Source organism: Triticum dicoccoides, chromosome 2B (assembly GCF_002162155.2).
Source record: "Triticum dicoccoides isolate Atlit2015 ecotype Zavitan chromosome 2B, WEW_v2.0, whole genome shotgun sequence".
In the NCBI taxonomy this organism is placed as follows: domain Eukaryota; kingdom Viridiplantae; phylum Streptophyta; class Magnoliopsida; order Poales; family Poaceae; genus Triticum; species Triticum dicoccoides.
This window is the reverse complement of record NC_041383.1, coordinates 18,090,606-18,107,653: the sequence shown is the minus strand read 5'-3', so window position 1 is coordinate 18,107,653 and position 17,048 is coordinate 18,090,606. Positions and strand designations below refer to the sequence as shown.

Genomic DNA, 17,048 nt, shown 5'->3' with positions numbered 1-17,048 from the left:
TGAATGGCATATCAATGCTAAAATGCGACAATAACGATAATATTTGACCAGGTGGGGAAAGACTGGTGCAGCAAAGAATACCCAATATAACTACTTTGAGTGAATGATAGAGAATGTTTTGTCAAAACTGCACCAATGCATGTCCATTATGTAATAAATCATTTTACTTGCATAGAAAATAAAACTACATGCAAAATTAGTGGACAATAACAAAACTGAAAATCTATGGCAAGCCCAGTGAGATAATATTTTAGAAATTTCCCATCACTCGTCGATGAAATTCGTGTAAAGTGGGAAGCAGTATGCATATACAAATTACAGAAATATATGTTATAAAGTTAGCGGAAAGAAGATATGTGCAGAAAAAATCCGAGATATAAAAAATAGGATGTCTAGCCGTGCAAATGCAAATAACAGCAAATCACTTGTCCAAAACATTACATTGATTGAATACAAGCTCCTAAACTAGCGCACACAGCACCGCACAACCACACAGGTTTATACGATTCCAAATATCCAAATACAATCCACGAATTACATAGAACACAACAAAAGCAAAAGTACAGCAAATTGTTCTGATAAAAAGCAAGATCTCAACAGTCCACTAGTTTTTGTAATTTTTTTTAAAGAAACAGTCCGCTAGTTGAACATGCTAGGCGATTACAACTGCAAGAACCAGGGGGAAAGGGTGCGACAAAGGCGGAAGAGAACTGCTGCTCTGCACAGCTCTATCGGCCTGGTTTTCCCCCCATTTATTCACAAATTTTCGCCAGACTGCGCGGCTGATTTGGATTTCGGGACTTCAGTACAATGGTGAAGATATCCCTTTGACTATCACAAGGCGAGTTGATACTTCAAACTTGTTGCCTCCAGCGTTTCAGCATCCTGTAAACATAGATTACAATCAGACATGTCTCTCAAGATTGAACGTGACAAGATATCACAGGGAACTAACTGCAGAGGGCGCTGAAGGCCTCCGCTATAGCAGAGAGTAAAGATCAATAGTGAAGTTGCTGATAAAATATATGGAAACTGTTAATACTTCCGTTTTTACCTGTGATCGCAGCTCTCTTTCTGCACTCAGATTTTCATAATTTTCTATAAAAGCTTTTGAATATGCCACTGCATCTTTATGAGTTTACCTCCTCAAAACATTTCCATCATTTGATGGTTTTCTTAATCATGCGCTACAAAACCAAACACTTCTCTTGAAATGCCAATTTCGCAAGGTCAAGTGACAACAACTGACTGGAATGAACACTTCACATGAGCTGTAAAATAACTCATATTTTGACTAGGACCAGGATTCCATAAGGTCAAGAACAATGGACCAGCAAAACAAGGCTGAACAACTCAAACCACTGGGTTAATCCAACCATTTGAGATGTGTTCCTACAATAATTAGTTATGTTAATCTCTCCCAGTCACTAAAAATCTAAGAAATTCCCAGATGAGGGAGACCCTCCTAATGTAACAGCTAGTGTGATGGTTCCACCAAAGCCACCTGGGTTCGAGTCTCCCACCTACTTCGAGTGCAAAACTTCCCTTACATTTTTTCTTCAAAAAAAAGGCAGGGTTTTTCCTCCCTTTCGCCTTTTCTTTTTGATATTTAGATGTTTGTAAGCTTCTCATGAACATGCACAAACACATACAAAATTATAAGCAAAAACAGAGGCTTGAAATTTATATATACCTTCACAATATTCTGTTCCTCAATCGATACACTAGGCACAACTGCAAGCTTCTCAACATAATGCCCTTTCATGTTTCTTGATTGCCTGGACAATTCAGGGTGGCACCGAAAGATATGAAGTGTTTCCAGGGAGGACGGCAGATCCGGTGAAGATTGAAGCTCTGTGCAGTACGACATTCTCAGCACCTTCAGATATGAAAGGCTCATAAAGTTCACAGGAAATGATATTGCAGTTACTTCAGGGCACCTCTCGATCACCAGATATTTTAGTGAAGCAAGATACTGCAATGAGGATAGAGAACAAAGCGATTGACAGTTGCGAATGCACAACTCAGTGAGCATTGTGCAGAACTTGACAGTTCCTGCTACTGGAAGTGATGTTATGTTAGGAAGGTCTGTAATCTCCAAAGAAGAAAAACAAGGCAGATCCTGGAGAAAGCTTCTTAGAGTCTGGTCAGTAAGATCACACCAAGAGAGCTGAAGTTTTTGCAGAGATACCAGAGACCCCAGTTGTTCAGCAGCAGCAAGCTGCTCAGCCCTACTTATATTTAACACTGCAATGGACTGTATATGATGTTTGTAGAGTAATCTATTGAGGATGACAGAACTTGTGCAAACATCCAGCTGGAGCATTTCTGAACTTGAAGAACAGGGTGCAAGCCTCATATATGGTATCAACCGTGTACGTTTGATGGTAACTTCACGAGTAGCTTGGTTGAAGGAATTTTGATCAATTCTGGACAATCCATCAGACTTACCCTTTCAAGGCATGGAAATGAGTTCTTGTCCTCTATGCCAGCCCACTCACACAACTTCGGGAAATCATCAAATTCAAGGACAATTAGAGATGGAAATGCCACATCACCGGTGCCATAAAACTCATGTCCAATTTGATCAACTGCACACATCTCCTTCATGTGTAAATATCTGAGTGATCCTAAATTTCCCAATGGAGGAAGGATACACAAACTCCTGCAATTGATAAGGTGCAAAGAACGCAGTTGCTGCAGTGACTGCAGCCAACTGGGAGCTTCTGCGCCACAATACCTTCTAATATGAAGTACCTTTATGACATGGTGAGGCCGCAGACCTTCAAGCACCTCTTCATCAGCAGGAGGGGAGCTATTTCTACTAGCTGAGCTCCGTTCCAAATTCAGAGAATTAAGATAAAGTTTCTTATTCAACTCAGCTTTGCGGGCTTCTTCATAGCCTGAAACATTTTCTAGACATTTTATATTTAGTAACCCATGAAGACCATTGATGTTCCTCAACTCTTCTGGTTTGCGCCCTTCCCTCTTCTCAACGTGGAGCTCAAGTGATCCCTGGAGGTTTGCTAGCCGGCCAATGCCTACCATTCCTGCAGTATACTTTATTTCAACCATAAGATGCCGCTATTGACCAACATATTAACGCTCGCAGGAAGCTTCTCAAGGGAACATTTCCCAGTGATGCACAATGTTTGCAGATGCAGAAGCTTTCCAATCAACTCCGGAAGTTTTTGGATGGTGGCATTGATAGATAGGTAACGGAGGTGCAGTAAGTCATAAATGCAATGAGGCAACTCTTTGGAGTTATAGCCGCTGAGATCAAGAACACGCAAATGTTTGCACTTCAACAAGATATTTTCTAAATTCAAAGAAAAATCTTCTTGGAGGCAACTGGAGGAGGACAGAAGTGATGGTCGGATTAACAAGGTGCGCAGCTCTTCTAGCCCAGGGAAGCTTGTGAGACCAATTAGACTCTTCACAGTGACCGACAGATGGCGCACTGTTGATGGGATGTCACAATTCATGCCATCCTCAATATGGAAGCAGTCCTCTGCTGCAACAGACTTTGCAAGATCATGGAGTAAGTCATGCATTAAGTAGTAAGTCCTGGATCCAAGCTTGATTTCTTGGAAAAATGAGCGTGAAAGGAGCAGACCAAAATATTCTCTAGCTATGTCTTCCATCCTTTTGTCAGCCGTGCCTTGTGGTTGAACAAAACCCTCGGCAATCCAAAGGCGGGACAAGTGTGCTGGATCAAACTTATAGTTCTGTGGAAACAAACTGCAATATGCGAAGCACCGCTTGAGGTGTACCGGTAGGTACTTATAGCTCAAGCGCAGGGCAGGTAGAACAGCATTGTCTTGTAATCCTGTTTTCATGATCTTCATCCAGTGATTTTTGGTCCTTGTATCTCCCAGCAAAACTCCCACCAGCTTGGCAGCCAGAGGTGACCCATTGATTTTTACAGCAATCTGCTTCCCGATTGGGTGAAGATCTGGATAGGCATTCTCGCGCCCACTTGGAAAAGCATGTTCCTTGAGCATGGCCCAGCAATCGTCGCTACTGAGCGGATTTACAGGGTATAGCTGCGACGCACCGAGGAAGTGAGGGACAGTGTTGATGCGAGAAGTTGCCAGAATTCTGCTACCAATATCTGCTGACTGTAGAGGAGGCATCATGTCCAGCCAGATCTCGTCCATGCCATTACATACATCATCAATAACAATGAGATACCTCTTGGATGTAACAAGTCGACGGAGCTCGGACTGAATCATTTGAAAATCCACCATCTTGTCAACAGATATATCCCAAGGTGGCTGGGCTGACCTTAAGATCTCGGCTGTGAGCTCCATTGTGTTGGAACCAGTGGAAACTGACACCCAACATCTGACTTCAAAATGCTTGGCAACTCTTGTATCATTGAATACCATCTGAGTGAGCGTGGTCTTCCCAATTCCTGCAGTACCAACAATGGAAACCATCATGTCAGGTGCAGTAACCTTGGCGCATGGCTTGATGAGCATGTGCACGACGTCATCCCTCTCCTTGTGGCGCCCAACAAACACCCCAGTCTGAATAACTTGCCTGCCTGAATCAGGCATGGGCGAATTGGAAGCTGAGCCTGCGCCCATACAGCAGGATGCCAATCTTGCGAGTTTCTTGATTCACCACCTTGATGCCCCTCATGACCCTGTGGGTTGGCTTGGACGCAAACAGTGCAACAAGAAGACGGCTGCAACCACACCACCTCAGAGCGGAAAGGAGCTTGGATCCATGGCTGGGTTGAAGTTTACCGTACTGGAGCTTGTCCTGCAGGGCCTCCATGAAGTGGACGGCGTCCCTGGCCTGCAGAGCCAGCGCCTTGTCGCCGGCACGCTGTGGGTAGGCGCCGGCACATATGCTCCAGATCTGGAGCAGATGGGCGATGAGAAGGTCCAGATCCGGGTCGGCGACCTTGGACCGGCACCTCCTAAGCTCCCATTTCCGACGGGTCCTGTGGCAGGAGTGGATCTGGGCGGCCAGTCCCTCCATGGCCCGAAACGCCGAGAGGACCAGCTGCAGCGCCTCCGCCAGGCTTGCAGCATCCAAGCCGCCATCTTCCTCCATGGAGATGGAGGGCTTGCATCCACTGGCTAAGTTTGATTCCGGAGTGTGTTGGGTGGTGCCTCCTCCGAGCTCTGATGATGGTTGCTGCTGCTCTTGACGAGCCAAAAGCAGTCCACCACTGCAGTGCTTCACATCTACACCAGCCAAGAGCCCCACATTGGATATAATCCAAGCCAAGGCACTCCTTTCCAATCAGATGCAGTACCAGTGGATTCCAAGCAAGATCTGGCCCAGTTCGCAGCGTCGTGTCAACATCTCGCGAAACTTCGCGGAAGGTTCACTCCGATGCCCCCGTCCCTGTCACCTTCCTCCTTCTTTTTTATAATAATAATAACAAGAAAAACACGAGTTACGACAAGCTCGCATCGACCGTGTGAATGCTCAGGTACGTGTGAATGCTCACCTAAGCTAGAGCATCTCTCCCGTACAACTTTTTATATCGCGTCAAACTGCACATCAGTTTTACAGTTTTGCATGAAAAAAACAAACGATTTGAACGGACATCTTAAACATCCCCGGCCCTTAAAAAAATTTTAGTGTGAATTGCCGCCCGACCCGCAAAAACGCAGGTTTTCCCCCGCCCCGTTGGTGCCCTACAAAATGAAAAGGCAGTTGGCGGGGGGACATTTCAGCCTGCTTGCGTTTCTCTCCCTCAATCCACAACCACCGGCCGCCTTCGATTCCAACCATATCCGCCCACTGAAACACACTGTCGGGCCGCTGCAAACCCGGGTCCACCGCGCCACTTCGCCAGCACCGCGGATCTGCCGCGCCCAGCCACCCTTTGGTCGCCGCCCGCCCCGAATCCGCCGGTGAGTCCTTTTCTAGCCCTTCAAGTTAGATTTAGCGAACGATTTTCGCTGATGCGAGCTCAGTTGCAATTTGTAGATGGATTTGAGCACTTGCGAGGAATTTTTGCTCGACGTCCGACGTCTCAGACATAGAGACGCTGCTCGAGAACAATCGGCGGGAGATGGTGGTGGTGGTCCTTGTCGCGAAGGAGTTCGAGGATAGGAACAGAAAGAGACGGCGACGATCGACTATCGGCTGCCTTTGCATCTCTCGTAACCGCCATCTCGGAAACATGATGCTGATGCAAGACTATTTCGCGGTGTCACCTACGTATCCGCCACACCTCTTTCGAAGAAGGTATCGAATGTGCCGATCCCTCTTCGTAAAAATAGTAGAAGCTTGCGAGGCCAATTCTCGATTTTTTTACAAAAGAAAAAACGCCGCGGAATTCAAGGGTTTTAGCACACACACAAAAAAACTCGGCAGCTATGCAGGTGATTGCATATGCCATTCTGGTTGACTATGCCGACGAATATCTTTGCATTGGCGAAGATACTACAATTAATTGAGTTGGTGCATAGATTCGCCAAAGTGATCATCTGTGTCTTTGGTCCTGGCTATCTTGGGGCACCCAATGAGAAAGAAACGAAAATGTTGATGGCAACAAATGAGAAGCAAGGTTGGTCGGGCATGCTAGGAAGCGATGATTGCATGCATTGGACTTGGAAAAACTGCTCGAAGGCATGGCACGGGTAGTATTGTGGCAAGTCTAGTGATGCAACAATTGTGCTAGAGGCCATTGCATCCGAGGATTTATGGATTTGGCATTGCTTCTTTGGTTTGTCGGGTACTCTCAATGACATCAATGTGTTGCATCGATCTCATTTGTTTGCTAGACTTGCTAGTGGTAATGCCCCAGCCGCCTGCAACTACATTGTGAATGGGCATCAATACACAAAGGAATACTATCTTGCTGATGGTATTTACCCTTCTTGGTCTATATTTGTCAAGACCATCAAAAAACCCGAAAAAAGGAAGCAAGCTGAATTTGCAAAGGCACAAGAGGCTGCCCGAAAAGATATTGAAAGAGCCTTTGGGGGGTTTTGCAAGTTAGGCTTGTCATTGTTTGTGGTCCTGCTCATTTTTGGGACAAGTGAATGCTAAAGAACATCATGACATGTCTTGTGATTCTTCACAAGATGATCATCAAAGATTAGAGGGACATGAACTTGCACTACTAGGAAAAGGGCTATAGATAGGATTGCTACTAATGGCGCACCAAGTAAGTAGTGCGCCACTACTATATACTAATGGCGCACCGGTCGATGATGCGCCATTAGTGTGGAAGACACTAATGGCGCACCGGACACACGGTGCGCCACTAGTATAATTTTTTTTACCATTTTTCCATACATACTAATGGCGCATGAGGTCGAAGTGCGCCATTACTAGTTCTAACTAGTAATGGCGCACCGTGCAGACAGTGCGCCATTAGTATATATTATTTTTTTTACTTTTTTACAAAACTACTAATGGCGCACCGTATCAAAGTGCGCCATTACTAGTTTAAACTACTAATGGCGCACTTTTCCACAGTGCGCCATTAGTATATATATATATATATTATTTTTTTTACTTTTCTGCAAAACTACTAATGGCGCACCGCCTGCAGGTGCGCCATTAGTAACCAGGGTTACTAATGGCGTATTTGCTGGTGGTGCGCCATTAGTAACCAGGGTTACTAATGGCGCATTTGCTGGTGGTGCGCCATTAGTAACCTGGGACCAACAAGATATTTTGGACAGCCCACCTACCCACTCACTTTCCCCACTTCATTCTCTCCACCTCCTCCTCCTCCAAGCTTGTCTCGGCTGCCTCCTCCTCCTCACCTCATTTGCACCATAGATTCATCAAAATTAAGTGGTGAAATTACCTTTTTTTGATAGGTAAGTAAGGGGAAAGCTATCTTCATGATGTAGATCTACTTTTTTTCTCCCTAGCTCGCTCCAACAACGTGCACATGCACTTTTTGTGGCCTAGCTAGATCTATGTATGTTTGTGGTGTTGCATGTGTTTGTGGTGTTGCATATATGTTTGTGTTTGCAGGTACCGGTATTTGAAATGCGATAGTTGCCAATATTTTGCCGGAATGTTGATTCATTTCCGTTTCGGCGAGAATTTTGGCACTATGCATTCTTTTTGGTCCTATTTTTAGGGAAGGTCATGCCAAATTTTTTCTTGGTTATAAAATATCGTTTTGCTCTACCCCGCAGGCCACCATGGTCCGCACGATGACCGAAGGCATCGTAAATAGGTTTTTGAGCTCCGCGAAGGCCGAGATACTTCAAAAGAACGAGACGGAGATAAGATATCCGTGTCGAAGATGCAAGCTGAAGAGCCTTATTGCGGACCCAGATTCCGGGCAGGTGCGGGACCACCTGCTCTTGCGTGGTTTCATGGATGGATATTGGTGGCAAGGTGATGAAGATGACTATGAAGTCGTCCATGGGGGCCGGGCAAGAAATGAGGAAGGGCAACAAGACAAGTACCACCGCGGCGAGGGCGAGCGAGAAGACGAAGAATCTCCAGGACATGATCACGGCGGTGATGCTGTACACAGTCATCATGTAGAAGATGTCGTACATGATGATGAGGAAGATCAAGACGAAGGGCATGATCATGAAGATGAAGATGCCGGAGCGGACGACGATGGAGGCTGGGTGCAGGACCCTCATATTCAAGAGCTGCTTCTCAGGCAGACGGATAACGCAAGAGCTGCCGCCCGAGAGAAAGCCAAACTGGATCAACTGGAGATAGACGCGGTTACTCCATTGTATGAAGGATGCAGGCCTGAGGATACCCGCCTGAAACTAATGCTCATGGCTCTGGAGATGAAGGTAAAACACAAAATGACCGACGCATGCTTCGACGAGAACATGTCATTCTGGCACGAACGTCTTCCCAAGGGGAACAAGTGCCCGACCAGTTTTGAGGAGGCGAAGAAAATCGTGCGTCCTCTGGATTTACCGCACGTGAAATACCATGTGTGCATGAACAATTGCATCATTTATCGGGACGAGCACGCGGAGTCTACCATATGTCCGGTGTGCGACGTCACTCGATACAAGAAGAGGAAGAAAGCTCCTCGAAAATCGGTGTGGTACTTTCCGATCACTCCTCGTCTACAGCGGTATTTCGTGGACCCTAAGGTAGCAAAGCTCCTGCGTTGGCACGCGGATAGGGAGGAGAAGAAGCGAGAAGATGACGGGAATGATCGGGAGATAAATAAAAAAGACAAGAAGCTGAGTCACCCTAAGGATGCGAGCCAGTGGCAAGCATTGAACTTCGAATACCCAGAATTTGGGAAGGATCCAAAGAACATCGTGCTGGGCGCGAGCACCGATGGAGTCAATCCGTTTGGCAGCCAGAGAAGCACACATAGCACCTGGCATGTGTTTGTGTGGTGTACAACCTTCCTCCCTGGTTGTGCATGAAGAAGAAGTATATTCACATGAGTATGGTAATTGAAGGGCCGAAACAACCAGGGAACGTCATCAATCTGTATTTGGGGCTGCTGAAGGAGGAGCTAGACACGCTGTGGAAAACGCCAGCCAATACGTGGGACGCCGCAGAGAAAGAATATTTCCCTATGAGAGCCGCACTGCTCACGACGGTGCACGACTATCTCAGTTACGGATATCTCGCGGGGCAGGTAGTCCACGGATTTTCTGGATGCGTAAGGTGCATGGATGACACAACGTATCGGCAGCTAGATAGAGATCCCGAGTCTTCGAAAACCGTGTTCATTGGACATCGAAGGTGGCTTCGCGACGATGACCCGTGGAGGAAACGCAAGGATCTGTTAGATGGTGAAACCGAACCCCGAAAACGCCCGTGTACGAGGAGCGGCGAGGAAATAGACGAGCTGTTGAAAAATTGGAAAGACTGCCCACTGCCAGGAAAGAAGCAAAAGGCCCCAGAGCCGGGAAAGAAGCAAAAGGCGCCAGAGCCACTGCTAAAGGTATGGAAAACGAGGTCTGTTTTCTGGGACTTGCCGTACTAGAAGATCCACCGTGTGCCTCACAGCCTTGATGTCATGCATATCACGAAGAACGTGTGCGAGAGTCTGCTTGGTACCCTTCTCAACATGCCAGAGAGGACCAAAGATGGGCCGAAAGCAAGGGCGGACTTGAAATCAATGGGCATCAGGCAGGAGCTTCACGCTAATGATGATGATGATGATGATGATGATGATGAGGCGAAGCAGGACACAGAAAGTCGTCGCAAAGGCAAAAAGGCCAAGAAGACCGGAAATGACTATCCTCCCGCGTGCTTCACTCTAAGTCAGGAGGAGATCGAGCAGTTTTTCACCTGCCTCCTAGGAGTAAAACTTCCTTACGGTTACGCGGGGAAGATAAGCAGATACCTAGACCCAGCGAAGCAGGAGTTCAGCGGGATGAAGTCTCACGACTGTCACGTGCTAATGACGCAGATACTTTCAGTTGCAATCCGTGGGATCATGGACGCGCACGTCCATGAAACGCTATTTGGCCTATGCAACTTTTTTGACGTCATCTCTCGGAAGTCCATTGGCGTGAGGCAACTCAGAAGGCTACAGGAAGAGATCGTGGTGATACTATGCGAGCTTGAGATGTACTTCCCGCCCGCATTCTTCGACATTATGGTGCATCTGCTGGTCCATATCATGGAGGATATCATCCAACTCGGGCCGACGTTCCTGCACAGCATGATGCCGTTCGAAAGGATGAATGGTGTCATCAAAGGATACGTTCGAAACATGTCACGTCCAGAGGGAAGTATAGCCAGGGGCTTTCTGACCGAAGAGTGCATCTCCTACTGCCCGAATTATCTAGGCATCGAGAACCCCGTTGGTCTGCCCGTCAACAGGCACCTCGGCAGGCTCGCTGGATGGGGTCACCGTGAGGGTCGCCGCAAAATGCATGTCGACTTCGAGGGTCGACTCGCCGACTTTGAAAGAGCAAACCTAGTCGCGCTACAACACATAGACGTGGTTGATCCTTGGGTGGTAGAGCACAAAACCTTTATTGAGACGTACAATGACCGAGGCCAACATCGGACGGAGGGAGATATAATCAAAGAGCACAACTCTTGTTTCACGCGTTGGTTCAAGCAGAAGCTTCTGTCGTACCCTTTACATGAGGATTCTTCCGCGGAAGAACAACTCATATTCGCCTTGTCACAGGGCGCCGAGCACAACCTGATGACCTATGAGGCATACGATATCAACGGCTACACATTCTACACCGAGAACAAGGACATGAAGAGCGATGGTTATCAGAACTCCGGGGTAACGATGGAATCCTACACCGGCAACGACAAGGACAGATACTACGGAAGGATCTAGGAGATCTGGGAGCTGAGCTACGCTGGAGAGAAGGTCCCGATGTTCCGTGTCAGATGGGCCAAGAGCGTCCTAAAAGAAGACCGGTATTTCACCACCATGGTTATACCCGAAGCCAAATCCAAGACCACGGGCGCAAACGTCACCGCAAAAAATGAGCCATGGGTACTGGCTTCCCAAGTGGACCAATGCTTCTTCATTACCGACCCGCCAAAGCCCAGTCGTGTTGTCGTGAGAAGAGGCAAAAGGAAGATCATCGGAATGGATGGAGTAGCCAATGAGCAAGACTTCGACAAGTACGGCAACCCGAAGATCGAACATGACGACGACGATGAAGTAGCAGCACACACCACAAGAAGAAGCAGGACCACCCTACCTAAAGGATGTCCGTTCCACAAAGAACTCCATTTGCGAAAAAGAAGGGCAAGAAGATTGTGAACATATAGCTAGCTAAGATCGATTGTATTTAAATCGTAGTCTTCATTTTTCGATTTTATTTCGACATTTTAAAATGATATTTCTTCTGTTCTAGTCCTCATGAATATTGAATTATGTTTATTATGGTATTGAATTTCTAACTCACAAAAAGTATTGAATTTGTTAATATTTTGTGAACTCATTAATATTTTTAATTTTTTATGATATTTTTTCAAATATTCTCAAATAACAAATTTGATGATACTTTTTAATATTCATAAATAATTTCAAATAAGAAATTTGGTGATATTTTTTCACATTCATAAATGTTTTCAGATTTGATTTGTCATTTTCTAAAAAATATATTAGATGAAACTAAATATTTTTTCACGACCCCCCGCACCTGTCAAAGAATGTAAATGCTCCCTCCCTCCCTCCCTCCTCTACTCATCTCCTGTATATAGTGTAATAATTTTTATCAATAAAAAATAAAAAAATAAAAGTTACTAATGGCGCACCAGGAGAGGGTGCGCCATTGTTATCAATAAAAAAAATTACTTATGGCGCACCCCTCGGTGGTGCGCCATTGCTATGGATGTACTTATGGCGCACCCCTGGATGGTGCGCCATTGCTAAGCCTCCCCCACACTAAAATCCCCAATCTCTCTAATCTCTCCCCTGCCTCATCGATCTCACCCGCTGCCCCCCGTGTTCGCCGTCCCCCTCGCCGCCCCGTCGCCTCCTTCGCCGTCCCCGAGCCGAGCGCCGCCTCCCTCGCCGTCCCCGAGCCGAGTGCCCTCGACGTCCTCCCGCCCAAGCGCTCCCTCCCCCCGCGGCCCCGCCTGCGCCCTCGACGTGCTCGCCGTCCAACACCACGCGGCCTGCTCAGGAGGACCGCCGTCGTCTTCCTCTTCGACTACGAGGACCCGGACGAGCTCGGACGCCCAGGAGGACTGCCACCGCTCGACGCCCTCGACCGTGCAGCCTGCCCAGGAGGATCGCCATCGCTCGACGCTGAATTCGCGCCGCCTCGACTAGCTCCGGCTGCCCCGAGTCGCCCTCGACCTCCCAAGTGAGCACCCGAGCCGCTACCCCCTCTTCCCCCTCTTTATTTCCTTCTGATGTGTTCTAGGGTTGGGGGTTGGAGAAATTTAGACAAGGAAAGGGGGTTGGAGAATTAAGTAGCTATGGTTTTCCAAATGTTCAAATCTCTGAGCTTGCTGCAGTGCAACCAAGATGATATTTAGATGCATTTTAGAGGATACTAGTCTCAACTAAGCATCTGCCTAGAGATTCTTTCTTTAAGTAGCTAGGCTCAATTAGTGAATTTTCCAGTGAGTTTGGATTCATGCAACAATATGAAACATTAATTACTATTCTTTCTGGCCACTAATGAAGTAGAAAGAAGGGATCGTCTCTTTCTTTGGTTGCCAGGTTGTGAAATCTATCCAAAACTCTGAGATTGCCCATGATAGATGTAACATGTAAGAAGTCCATAATTGATTGATGGATCTGTTAGTTTGATAGTTTTTTTAGTGTTGCACCTTTTCCTTCTACAACTTGCAGATGTGCACACAGTTTTTTGTGTTCAGTTTAGGAGTTTGTCCTTGGGAAGCATAAATAAAACATTATTGGCAAGTGCAGTCTTGTTACTCCTAGGTATCTACAAATGAGTAGATGAATATTTGTTACCAGGAGGGGTTACAATATCTTTCAAACTGATGTTGTTCTCATGATCATGCTTTCTAATGGTTTGATATCACCCAAAGTTTGGCATGGAAACTACAGAGGTACTATGTAGTGTTGTATTAGTTCTTCCGGATGCAGGGTGTTTAAATGTGCATTAGTTCTTCTGATAATTAATGGTTAAAGTCCTTTAACAAGAATGTGAACAATAAGAGATGTAACCAATCCCAAAAGTAGAACCATGTATCTTTTCTCTCTACAATTCTCATGCAACAATATGGAACTAATTCTTTAAGTAGTTAGTGAGAACACTTGGTCCATATTCATTTGCAGTGAACATACATTTTCACTGTTCTTATAATATTTGCTTGATGTCAGATTGTGCTATGAGGATATTAGTCTAAGCCCAGTCTTGGATGCATTGTTTTATCCTACGGTGGTTAAACCGGTTCTGAAAATTATCTAGTTTGACCTGTACTTGTCCAGCTATCATAATCTATTCTTTGACCATGGCAGTAGCTGGCATTTTGTTATGATAATTTCAGTATATATCTTACTATCCTTTGCTGATCTCGTTGTATTTTCAATTCACAGGCAACTCTCCAACGAAGTCTCCTCCAGGTAATATATGTCTCATGCTTTCTAAAGAGTACTAGTATACTGACTAAACTATCCACTTGCTATGCTTAGCTGCTCTGTTGTCTGAATCATGACACTTTGCCAACTGAAACTTGCCTATCACACTATCACTGTATTGCTCAACTAAAAACACAAATATTTGTAGTTTTTGCCTGTCATAATGCAACTAAGCATACTAGTCTCAACTAAGCATACTAGTTTTTTGTAGTGAGACAGTAAGATAGTGAGACAGTAAGAAGGAAACTTCCCAGATTATGTAGAAAGAAAATACTTGGTTTGACAGCAAATACCATGACATGAATCAAAAAACATATACGGTGGGAAAAATAAAATGGCAGAAACCTGGGAGGTTCAAAAATGCCATTACGAAGCGAGGTTGCTTGTTACTTTCCTAAGATGTGCATCTCATTTATTTGTGTTTTTATTTGTAGCTGTATTGCTCAACTAAGCATACTAGTGTCGCAATACACTGTTTTGTAGGTAATAGTGTCGCAATATTTGCCTGTCATACCAGCTGAAACTTGACAGTGTTTCCTAAAAACACTGTCACTGCCACTAAAAGCATGACAATATAATTTCTAGTTTGTGTTTTTATTTGTTCACACTGTCGCTGTATTGCTCAACTAGACAATTAGTGTTTATGAAGAAGAAGAATAAACCTGTTGCTGCTGCTGTTATGCCTGTATTCACTACTGCTGCTGTATTTGTGATGATGTTGTACTTGTGATGATGCTACTTGTGATCTTCTGAAATGACCCATTGGCGACTTCACTGCTGCTGCTGCTGTACTTGTGATGATGTTGTACTTGGGATAATGATTTTGCAGGTACCCCGAGAGGCCCTTGAGTTTGCCGGAATGTTGATTAACTTCCGTTCCGGCAAATTTGTTTACTCCATATGTCCTATTTTCAGCAAAGGTCATGCTGAAATTTTCCGTGAATTTTAGCATGACTTTGCTAAAAATAGGACATATGGGGTACTTGCGACTAATGCATGGGCCGGGGTATCTTAGTACTTAATTAAGTAGGATCAACTGCCCCTTTATTCTTGCTGCATTAAACCATAGGTGGCAATAGAGCCAAGTGATTAGGCCCAACTTAGAATTCTCCTTAGCATCGATAAACCCTAGATGATAAACCCAACATAGGTGGCAATAGAGCCAAGTGATTAGTGCCAAGTGATTAGGCCCAACCTAGGGTGTCTCGGCATTGATAAACCCTAAATGATGAAAACTTAACTTGGCTGCCCCGGATGCCTCGGTGTCGATGAGAACCTAAATGATGTACGCTTAGGCTTTTAGGGTGCCTCGACGTCGACAAACCCTAAATGATGAAAGCTTAGGCTTTTAGGGTGCCTCGACATCGACAAACCCTAAATGATGAGACCATGATCTTGTTCCTTGACAATAACCAACTTTTTGACCAAACTTTTTTCCTATTTAGAGCGAAACATGGCCCACAACGATGAGGCCGGTGGTTTGGGCGGCAAGCAATTCTGGGAGTTGTCCCAGGAGATGAAGGAACAACCTCACCGCTATGAGGACGCCACGGAAGACATCGATCCTGACTACACAACCCCTAGTGGCGTCGGGGATGACACCACTGATGGTGCCACCGAGGATGCCACCACTGATGATGGCGGCGCACACACAGATGGCAGCCAACCGAAGAAGCAAAGGAAGGACCGGCGCCCGAATGCGCTCCGCACCCTCAAGGAGGAATTTACTCAAGTGGACTCCGACGGGCATCCAACGGAGCCCAAACATATAGTCAAGGGGTACTCGCTTTAGCTCGGGTGCATTCTCTGAAGCACCGTCTCGATCAACACCGAGAACCTTAGGCATAAGGACCACGGGAATTTGCGCAACCTCCTCTTCACGAAGCTGCACGAATGATACAAGTTCCCCGCCGAATTTGAAAACACACGCCTCTCAGGGAATAAAGTGAACAGTGTCGCCCTCACGAGGATGAGCACGGCCCTGTCTACTTGGAGAAGCGCGGTGAAGAGAATGATTGATAAAGGTGATAGTTATGAGAAGATCAAGGCGAAAAATCCTTCGATCAGCGAAGATGACTACAAGGAGTTCAAGATCAAGTGCGAGAGCAGCGCAACCTCCGAATCAAGTCAGTGGGGGAAAGAAATGCGGGAGTTGAACTTAGGGGAACACAAACTCGGTCCCGACGGTTATAGAGTGGCGGAGCCTATATGGGACAAGAAGGACGCGGAGCGTGCCGAGCAAGGCCTACCGCCCCGCTTCGAGAAATACAGCGGTGACAAGCAGACCAGGAACTTTGTCAGGGCCCGGTACAAGGAGGACCCGATAATAAAGGAGCTTACCACGGATCCGAAGACCAGGGCGCTTGAGCTTGTTCTGGTAAGGAATACACCCCCGCGTAATTAGCTCCATATGGTTGCACTGTAATTAATCCCCAATATTTCTAAATGGTTCATGTTCCTTCCGCAGGAAACTGAAAGCAGTAGCGCGGGGTCGTCTCAGAGCTCCCCTTTCGACACCCCTTTAAATAGGGCATTGAACATAATGAAAAAGAAGGATAAGCTCACTAAGCCGACGTCAGCTGGTCGTGTGGCCGGCAAAGGCTTGTCCACAAAATGGGGGTCATACTATACCGCTGGTATGCGGAAGGAGAAAAAGACCAGCTCGGAAAGCCAGATGCGCGAGGTTGAAGCACTCAAGGCACAAGTGGCGCGGATTCCGGAGCTTGTCCAAGAGCAAGTGGAACAAAAACTGGGAACGAAGCTCAACGCCATGGTGCCTACGTTGATTCATGGGCTGACGACGTGGATTGCGGGCTGCCAACAGGGGCCTCCTCCGGTTCCCAGCTTCACAGCCAGCAACTCGCACAACGCGCAGGCGGCGTCATTGGTGTCGCCGGCGGCGCCATTGGTGTCTCAGGCGGCGCCATTGGTGTCTCCGGCGGAGGCGGTATTCGTGTCTCTGGCGCCGGCACGGGCATTGGAGCTTAATGCACCCGGGTGTACGCCGGCCGGCACCTCGCCAGCAAGCGCCCCCTCCGTCAGTTGCACGCCCGCCATTGGCGGTGCC

At 46.5% G+C, this 17,048-nt stretch overlaps 1 pseudogene; it reads right to left on the bottom strand.

Moving 5' to 3' along the window:
• Nucleotides 1–405: 405 nt before the first annotated feature.
• On the bottom strand, nt 406–5,241 carry LOC119361821 (annotated as a pseudogene).
• Nucleotides 5,242–17,048: the final 11,807 nt, after the last annotated feature.